General features: G+C 39.9%; 1 non-coding gene across 1 annotated transcript; it reads left to right on the forward strand.

Moving 5' to 3' along the window:
* Positions 1 to 4,512: 4,512 nt before the first annotated feature.
* On the forward strand, positions 4,513 to 4,694 carry LOC116096377. The gene has a single exon (XR_004120971.1). It is a non-coding gene; the product is annotated as a small nucleolar RNA SNORA81 (small nucleolar RNA).
* The last annotated feature ends 4,974 nt before the right edge of the window (positions 4,695 to 9,668 follow it).

Here is a 9,668-nt window from a genome sequence, read left to right on the forward strand (position 1 = left end):
CTTTTTCAAACCTTTCTGTATCGACTATATAAACCTGACTCCATATTTGAAAAATACACTCAGACCTTTCACCACTCGTGTCTAGTCTGTCCGAATCCCGTGCACACCTGTACATGGAACAAGGGACCCCGTAAGAAATCCCGGTCCGTCGCAGTCATCCATTCTCCACACAACACCAGAATGAGCTGATTAAATGAAATCATATTGCTCTTCTTAAAATCCTGTTCTAGCTTTTCCTCCTACTTGGAATGATGCCTTCTCATGTCTGTAGCGCCCAGCATAAAATGGATTCCCTGTGATTGCGCATTTTGCTCACTCCTGGCTAGTCATATTGCTCTTCTTGCTGGTTGTTTGTCTTAAGACCAGTATTTCATGTAGTCCAGACTGGCTACAAACTCACTCTATAGTCTAGCCTGGCCTTGGGACTCTTTATCCTCTTTCCTCTACCTCCCAAATTCTGGGACTACATGACCATGCTGGTGTTTCTTGCTGTTTTTGAGCATATCAAGGTTCTTCCCACCACCTCAGGTCTGTTGTGCATATTAATTTCTCCACCAAGAATACCCTTTACATACTTTCATAACTTGTTTCCCAACCCAATGACATTTGTTCAAAAATTACATGTGAGGGGTTTCCTGGCCATACTGTTCACACAACCTCCCACCAACCTGAACCCATACTAGAACTGATATTTCTGAATTGTGGGATGCTTCGGAAGATGCTTTTCAAGTTTTAGAGTGGAATTCCTACTCTTATGGCTTGCATGGGTTTGCAGTGCTACTAATTGGAAGCAATGATTTTTCGATTATGAGAAAAGAGCCAAATAATGCTTCATGAAATTGATAATATTGTCACTTGGAGAGGATCTAGACTCAACGAGGAGAGAAACCTTTGGGCATGTTTATGAAGTATTTATTCCTCAGCAAGCCCCTGTGTATACTAGGTTAGTGTGGCTTACTGGATAGTGCTGTTTAACAAACAGCCCCTTGGAGATGGCAGCTTCCCTCCTGGCTTTTTGTTTTGTCTTGTTTTACAGTTTCAGGGTTGCTTATAGTTGTACCAGGTTCCTGATATACATAGCTGGATGGGCTCATGTTCTCTTTACTCTAAATTCTGATAAGACTCTAGAAATCACTCCTTAATTAGGGTTTTCTCAAACTGCACAGGTTGAGTGTGCTGTTTGTCTCTGGCTAGGATCCTGATGGTGGTTGTTCAGTGAGCATGGTTGGTTGATCTCATTGAGGTACTGGAGGGTAAAGACCAAGGTTGCCAATGTATCAAACCAACCTGGATATGGTCACTCAGACAGCTGCATTCTGATTTGGGAGGGAAGACAGTGCACAGGAAACTGGACACTCCCGTTCCCCTCCCTGACTATTTCAGCTAAGAGGCTGTTGGATTAGTCACTTTGCTAATGAGTAGTTTTATCCTGGCCCTCAATGAACCAGGCCAGACAGGGGCCCTACAAACTCTTGGGAAACCTCCTGTAAAATTTTGCAGAGAACAGAGAGCTAAGAGCTGCTAAGGAACAGTGTTTATATACTGCAACTATATTTGGAAACTTAATTGTCTTTTTAAAAAATCTCAAGTTAGAAAAGCGAAGGGTTTTTATGATAATAATGTCCAAATAGTATACTCCATGGCCCAATGTGCTTAGTTTTCATTGGCCTCTAAGATTTTTATAGTTTACAAAAGCAAGCAAAGGAAAGACACTAGTGAGTCTCAACTAGGGGTGATTGTGTCCCTCTGGGACTATTTGGCAATATCTGGAGACACTTTTGGCTGTCACTAGTGGAATGAAATTTCTATTGGCATCTAGTGTATAGGGATCAGGGATTCTACTAAATATACTATATAGGAGAGCTGCTCTTTCAGATAAGTCTCAAAGACTTATCTGACTCAAATGCTAGTAGTGCTGAAATTGAGAAACTTTTCTCTGCATGCAATTACAGCTCTATTAGTGAGGAAATTGGTGTGAAATAATGTCCGTAACTTTGCAATTTGAAAACCACACTCCAATTAAGTTAGGTATCCCTGGTTTCCTGATACCCCTGGAAATCACTCAGCACACATCACTGTCTTGGAGTCTGTTGCGTTTTGAAAATGGCAAATTGCAGTGCAAAATAGATGTTTTCCAAAATAGAAACCAGGCCACTTGGTCGGATGGAATAAAATAATTTTGGAGCACATGGCCTCTGTTTTTCTTCAAATGCCTTCCTACTGAAAAGCATTTTCCCTTCAGACCTTCAGGTCAACTAAACTGATGCTTAGCCCAAAAGGAAGTGGTCTTCGTTAGGTTCAGAGTTTGAGTGAGACAATAGTTAGAATTAACATCTGAACCATGAGCAACTGCAAAGTAGCTTTGCGATCTGGTGCTATTTGGGAAGAATTTTACCAGACACAAAGGTATCGAATATCCTGTCTCCTTTTTACCCCAAATGGTTCTGGCTTGAACCTGAGGTTCCCAAGGTGTCTTTGAGTAAGAAGGAAAATATCTGTTCTGGGAATTGACTACTGTGCCCTACCCCCCTCCCCCCCCAAACATTAAGGTTTACTGGTGAAAGAGGAGGCCAAGAGATTGTATTAATTATTATGTCTATCGTAAGGCACAAGGTGTGCTTGTAAAACTCCCTTTTGCTAAATTTGCTAAGTTTACTCTGTGTGGGAGAGGTAGGTTCAGAAGAAATCAATGAACAATGAAAGCCTCTGAAATCCCTTTATGGAAAAGAAAAATCAGCCTAGTATTAAAACTAATAAAGACGCGGGAAAAGAGTACATGGAATCTCTGGAAAGTCAGATATAGAAAAACTATTTAAGGTCAGTGTCTGAGATGGAGAAAACACATGTGGCCAGGTAGAAAGAAATGCCAGTGTTTCCAAATTAGGCATCCCAAGGGGAGACTGCATTGCTTGGAAAAACTGATCTTACACAAATTTGCAGCTTCAAATATTGGTTTTCTGAGTCTATTAGGAGAATGGGTTCATGGGCCTTACCAGTCTAGGAGTCGGAAAGAACAATAGACAATCTGAGGACATTTCTGCTGCTCTCCAAAGGAATGTTCCCAGAAGCTGGACTTGGTCTGCTGGGGCTGCTGGTGCTAAAATGAAGAGCCCAGATAGGCTCAAGTTGTAGGAATCTACCCAGGTTGTCCTGGGTAGATTAATAGTGGTGGATAAATAGTGAACAAAATTTGCTGCCAGAGTTGTGCAATTTGGCTTTTGTGGACCATCCAAGTCCAGCGGCCTGCCAGGTGAAGGTGCTGGGTAGTGGATGGCCATCAAGGCTGACCCCACGTTTTCCAAATGTAATCTCCCACAGATACTTAAAGATCATCCTCACTGGGCTGGAGAGATAGCTCACCAGTTAAGGGCCCCAACTGTTCTTCTGAAGGTCCTGAGTTCAAATCCCAGAAACCACATGGTGGCTCACAACCATCTGTAAGGAGATCTGACACCCTCTTCTGGTGTGTCTGAACTGGTCTGTAACTTAAATTCTCCTGCCTCTGCCTCCCAGGTGCTGGGTAAACATGCATGTGCCACCACACCCAGCTTTGCACATTTTTTTTAAATAGGGTCAATCTGTTTTCATTTTTTTACTCAACAGTTGTGATGTACTGCGTTACATTAAATTAACATTCTTCAGGAAATCACAGTTGAGGAGCATGGACAGGCAGTTACTTTATGGCATACCCTAACTCTGAAAGTTTAGCAGTGATGTTTAAAATGTTAGGATTTTTATATGAAAAAATAAGGAAGAAACTTTAGATAATTGTTGGCCATTATGGACTCCAAAGATATTAACAGAAGATTAGAGTAAAAGTATCTCTATATTCCAGGTTAGACAGGCTTTCTGTTAGAACCTGCTCTTACTATACAACACAGCTCCAGATTGTTCTGGGACAATGGAACATTTATTCCATAGCACACTGTATTGGGGTTCTCCCTCACACCAGCTATTGTTATTGTTTTTGTTTTATGGAAAAAATATCCAAAATTTTATTTTGGTTTTTAGGTGTTGAAATGCCGAGAAGTCTTTGATAGAGGTTGACATTGTCAAGTGTTACTTACGCTAAGGTCAGATTCTTTTGATAGCCTATTAAATTTAGCATTTACTTTTAGATGTGGCATTCATATTTATTTGATTTGAACAATGGTTAAAGTTCAATGAAAAGCAATTTGTTAACTTTTTAAAAAGATTTATTTATTTATTTTATGTAAGTACACTGTAGCTGTCTTCAGACACTCCATAAGAGGGAGTCAGATCTCATTACAGATGGTTGTGAACCACCATGTGGTTGCTGGGAATTGAACTCAGGACCTTTGAAAGAACAGTCAGTGCTCTTAACCTCTGAGCCACCTCTCCAGCCCCCAATTTGTTAATTTTTAGTAGTGCCTTTTTTCTCTGTATGCCTTAACTTTATTTTATATTTGTAATTCAGATTACCTAACAAAATGAAGAGTTTTCCAAAATTAAAAAAAAAAAAATCATCCTCATTGCCAAGCTAGTGAGGCTCCCTAAGAATATAGACATGCATTGGCCTCATCATATTCCAGGTCAATTAGATAGTCTAGCTACTAGATAACGTGGAGTTAAAAATGCCTTTGTTGAAAGTAACTGCACTGGATTGCAAAGACTGGGGTGGACTTCTTTCTTAATGTCCAGTGTCCTGTGTCATAAGATTCGGTACAATAATTTTTTTAGAAAAAAGAAAAGGAAAAAAATGCCTTTGTTGTGGAATCAAGTATCTGAGGATTATGCATAAATGGGTTTTCTTCACCAGAGAGATGGTGACAAAGGGTGAGGATTTAAGGCAGCAGAAAGTATTAAATTGATGTTTGAGAGCAAGGGAGAAAATCAAGAAGAGAAAAAGTATTAATTATGGAAGGAATAATTCCAACATGTATAAATTCACCTCACAACTCTATGGGATAGAGGGCACCATTACCCCTTTACCAGCTTTGTAAATGAGGATATGAAATGCAGACTTAGCAATATGTTCAGGTTCCCATACCTCAGAATTAGTAGAGCTAGGATTTAGAGATGTCTGTCTCACATGCTATTCTACTGGCATAAACTTTCTGGTTTTGCCCTGGATACTCCAGCGGAGCAGCTTCGCTTTCATTGCTTGGTGTTTTTAGACAGAGCCAAATATTAGCAGCTGTGTCGTAGGAAGCCATCTCTAATGGCTTGGGAATAAGTAAAAACTCTGACCTGGAACTTCTGTTTCTGCATGTTAAGGAAGGGTAACAAACAGCATTAAGTCCTGTTAGCGCAGCCCATTGTAGTTTTCACAGTTCCTTCGCACTAGTTCTCATTGGCTCCTCACTCAAAACTCAAGAGGTAGGTCGGCAGGCCATGCGTGACCACGCCCCCTATTAAAGACGTGGTCTGTAGTCCCATCAACAAGCATTGCCAAGTTACTTATCACTAAAAGCATGTGGGAAGAGGGAGGGAGTGGATTTCAAAAATATTGCTTATTTCAATTTTGAGTCGTTCATAAGATTATAATTTATTTCCATAACAGTATGATTGCTTCCTTTTCAACAAGACTTTGACTCACTCGGAGGAATGTATTCCATTACATCTCTGCTGGCTTCAGGCAGTTTATGCAGAGCTTGTGGGTTGCCATGACAACGGAGACTAACAAAATACAAACTATGAACTCTTTCAACATCGGTCACTAATTTGTTTCTAACAGCCCACCTCAAAACCATGAAAGCTGATGGTGTTTCTGAGGTAGTATATATTTTTATCTTCTACTGCTGGCAGCTTGAAAATCATCTCAAAATATATCAACTTCATGTTTAATAGAAACTTGGATATAGGCTTTTTGACTTCTGCTAAAGAGTATTAAGCCTTTGGTCATATTTTTTATTCATAAATTTTTAAAAAATTACTGTTTTATTTTATGTGTGTGAGTTTTTTTTTCCGCTTTCATGGAAGTCTGTGCACTTTGCATGTTTGTTTAGTGTCCACACAGGCCAGGAGAGAGCACCAGACCCTCTGGAACTGGAGTTATAGATAACTTTGAGCCACCATACGGTTGCTGGGAATCAAACCCAGGTACTGTGAAAGAACAGTCAGTGCTCTTAACCACTGAGCCATCTCTTCATACCCTAAACTACTCTTTATTTAGCTCTTTTGTCTTCCTTTCCTTTCTTTTTCCATAGCAGTGGAATTTGAACCCAGGGCCTCATGCATGCTAAGTGAGGGCTCTGTCACCAAGCTATATTTTCTCCTTATTATATTCTTAAAAACTTCCATTTCTCATACCAGATACATTATAGCTCTTGTTTAGGCAAATAAAGTAATATTCCAGACTTTACTAATGGCCATACCCTTCAGCATTTCCTATTTGACTATCAGAAGATGTCTATTCCCAATACCAATGGAAAATAGAATGTTTGAAAGAATATTTTCTAAGATGTCATAAATTGCCATCTTATAGCTAAATCGGACGTTAGAAGAAAGAATGGCAGAGAAGTGTGAAATATTTCTTTCTAAATTGTAGCTAAGTTCTGTTTTTCTTTGCTTACCATCTGCTCACAAATCTTGTGACGGGATCCTCTCTTGGGAGGACTTGTCATCTTGACCAGCCTCAATCATGGAGGTATACTTCACACTGATCCTGTTGCAGGGGTGGGCAGATGGTACAAGTGTGACCACAAAAAGAGTATTGCATTCTGGTGGCTGCTGAGGTTGCTTTGGGATGAGCATGTGCCCAAGGCCCTGCCTAGCTGACTGATAAGTTGTTGGAGATCTGGAGATGGTGTGATGTTTGACTAGGGTAGTAGTTTTGTGAAAGCCTAACACTACTTCCAGCCATCTTGCTAGCACAGGGGAGATAACTGGTCAGAAAACGGCGATTACTTATGGAGAAAACAGAAGTCAAATGAAAATACAAGACCCTTTCTTGTGTGTGATACTGGGTACTGATCTCAGGGCCTTAGCCCTTGCTAGGTAGGTGCTCTTTCACTGACCCTACCTCTCCAACTCTCTTTCTAGATTCAGCCTTGCCTTATATGTGTCCCTGAACTTTTGGGTTGGTGTGACGAAATAAATTTCTTTTTCCCTTAATTTTAGTTTAATTGGACTTGTTTACAACTCAAGGAGTCCTGATTAATATGATTATCTTATTTTGAATAGTTAACAGCTAAATCTAATTTTAAAAAGCAGAAGAGATCTTCAGGGCTCCTGCTTCAGTGAGTAGGTGAGCACAGCTCCCAATGAGTCCATGAATTCATTTTGTAATCAAGCCCTTCAGGAAAGTTTATATCTTTAAATATTTTTGAGATCTCCCCCTCACAATTTTATCTTTGATTTTAATTTGTGCTCCTGGGAAACAGTTAGCTCAGAAAGAATATATTTGGACTCCAGTGTTAAACTGAAACACAATTGTGGGATTCTGTCCTACAAGACTCACTATTCCTGACATGTGTCTGGACATGCTGGCACCCCCATAGTCTGCCTTAGTACTCAGCTTCAAGCTATGATTACATGTAATAACCTGCTGCTGCTCCATAAGTCATTAATACTTTTTTTGTTGTTGTTAACTGGAAAACATTCAGAGTCTCAGCAAACAAAAAGACCTTCTTAGTGATATGATTATGATCTTGTTTTTCTTCAGACATTTCCAGGATTTTACAGATTTTCCTATTTCCCCTCTCTTAGGGGGCTAATATATTTACTTTAGCCAATTCTCCAGAGTATCAATAAAATGTGAACTGTTACATTATGACAGGATTCTCACCCTTGGCTGCCAATTAGAATCACCTGGGAGTCTTTTGAAGTTCCTAATAGTTCAACCCCACCCCAGGCAAAGCCATCAGAAGGTTTTGGAGTAGGGTCCTGGCATTGGTGGTTTTAAAAGCTCCCTAGGTGACTTTTAATGTCCAGACAGGGCTTTGAACAATTACATTATTGGAAATATTGACTAGAATGTATGATTTGGTTCAGCAATGAATCATTTAGTAAGTAATCTTTTAGAAACAACTTCCCCAAATAGAGTCATTCTCATAAAAGCATACATATAGATATATATGTAATAAATACTTATAATCTAATTGGGGCACATGCTCTTGGGCACACTGAGGTAAATTTCACTAAAGCTCACCTTTCCAAGTTTTTATTATTCATTCATTCATTCAGTCAGTCAGTCCTGTGTGTGTGTGTGTGTGTGTGTGTGTGTGTGTGTGTGTGTGTGGTATTTGCATGTATGTGGGTGTGTTTATCTGTGCTTATAGGTATGTTTGCTTATGTGTGCACACGGAGGCCAAATGTCAAGTTAGGTGTTTTTCTCAACTGTTCTTTCATTATATTTCTTGAAACAGAGTCTGTCACTGAAATCAGTACTCACAAATTCAGCAAGCCTGAATGTGCTCTATGGCTCTATCTGTCTCTCTAGCACTGGTACTATAAACACATGCTGCCCTGCCTGGCCTTTATGTGGGTGGAGATTCAATCTCAGTTACTTAGACTCATGTTACAAATACTTTATCAACTGAGCTTTCTTCCCAGCCCCCAAGAATTTATTTACTGGTAATGGAAATTGAACTCAGGGCCTCATCTCAGGCAAGTACTCTACTACCAAGCCCTCTCCAAACTTCTTTCAATAATATAGAAGAGGTGTGTGTTGAGACATCACTTTTCTTTCTTTAGGATGATTTATCTCCATCACTAGGTTTGAATACAAGCTATTGGAGGTCTTTATGTAGTTTTTTGCAACTGTTTCTTTGTTACCTTTCCTCAGCTAGAGTGCTTAGCTTCTGCTTTTCCAGCTTGGGTTAGTGCTGTACTTAGAGGAAGACAGTGGTGTTGTTCTAGATAGATGACAGTGTCTTTGTACATAAAATCTAAGACTCAAAGCAACTTTGATGAGAAAAATAGTACAGTCTTGAGATAGAAATGGAAGAGTGTATTGTGTTTGATACCTTCAGCAATAGAGACTCGCCCTCAAGTTCTGGGAGGAATCCAAGGGCAATGGCAATAACCTGTCTTGTTTCAGGAGTCTGTTGGACTCACGGAGAGGTTTCTCATGGGTTTTTCTTCTTTCATTATATTTCTTGAAACAGAGGCTATGGATCTAGGAGTGAGCATTATCACCCCAAGTGATGTCATTTCTTTTTGTTGTTTGTTTGTTTTTGAGACAAGTCTCTTTACATAGTCCTTGTAGAGCAGGCTGGCCTCAAACTCATAGATCCACCTGCCTCTTCCTCTCTAGTGCTGGGATTAAAGGTATGTGCCACCACACCCCACTTGGTGTCATTTCTTTTAAACTACACACACACACACACACACACACACACACACAGAGAGAGAGAGAGAGAGAGAGAGAGAGAGAGAGAGAGAGAGAGAGAGAGAGAAACAGACATACAGACATGCAAAGGTTTATATATATATTATATGGTTTTTAATTTAAAATTTTCTTTAAAACTTTATTATTTTAAGTGTATTTATATTTTGCTTGTACGTATGTCTGTGTACCAGAAGTGTGTGTCCTGGAACTGGAGTTACAGGTGACTATGAGCTGCCTTGTGGGGGTGCTAGGAACCAAACTTGGATCCTGTAGAAGGGCAGCGAGTGCTTTTAAGCAATGAACCATCCATCTCTCCAGTCTCTCTCTCTCTCTCTCTCTTTCTCTCTCTCTCTCTCTCTCTCTTTCTCTCTCT

Source organism: Mastomys coucha, chromosome X (genome assembly GCF_008632895.1).
Source record: "Mastomys coucha isolate ucsf_1 chromosome X, UCSF_Mcou_1, whole genome shotgun sequence".
Classification (NCBI taxonomy): Eukaryota; Metazoa; Chordata; class Mammalia; order Rodentia; family Muridae; genus Mastomys; species Mastomys coucha.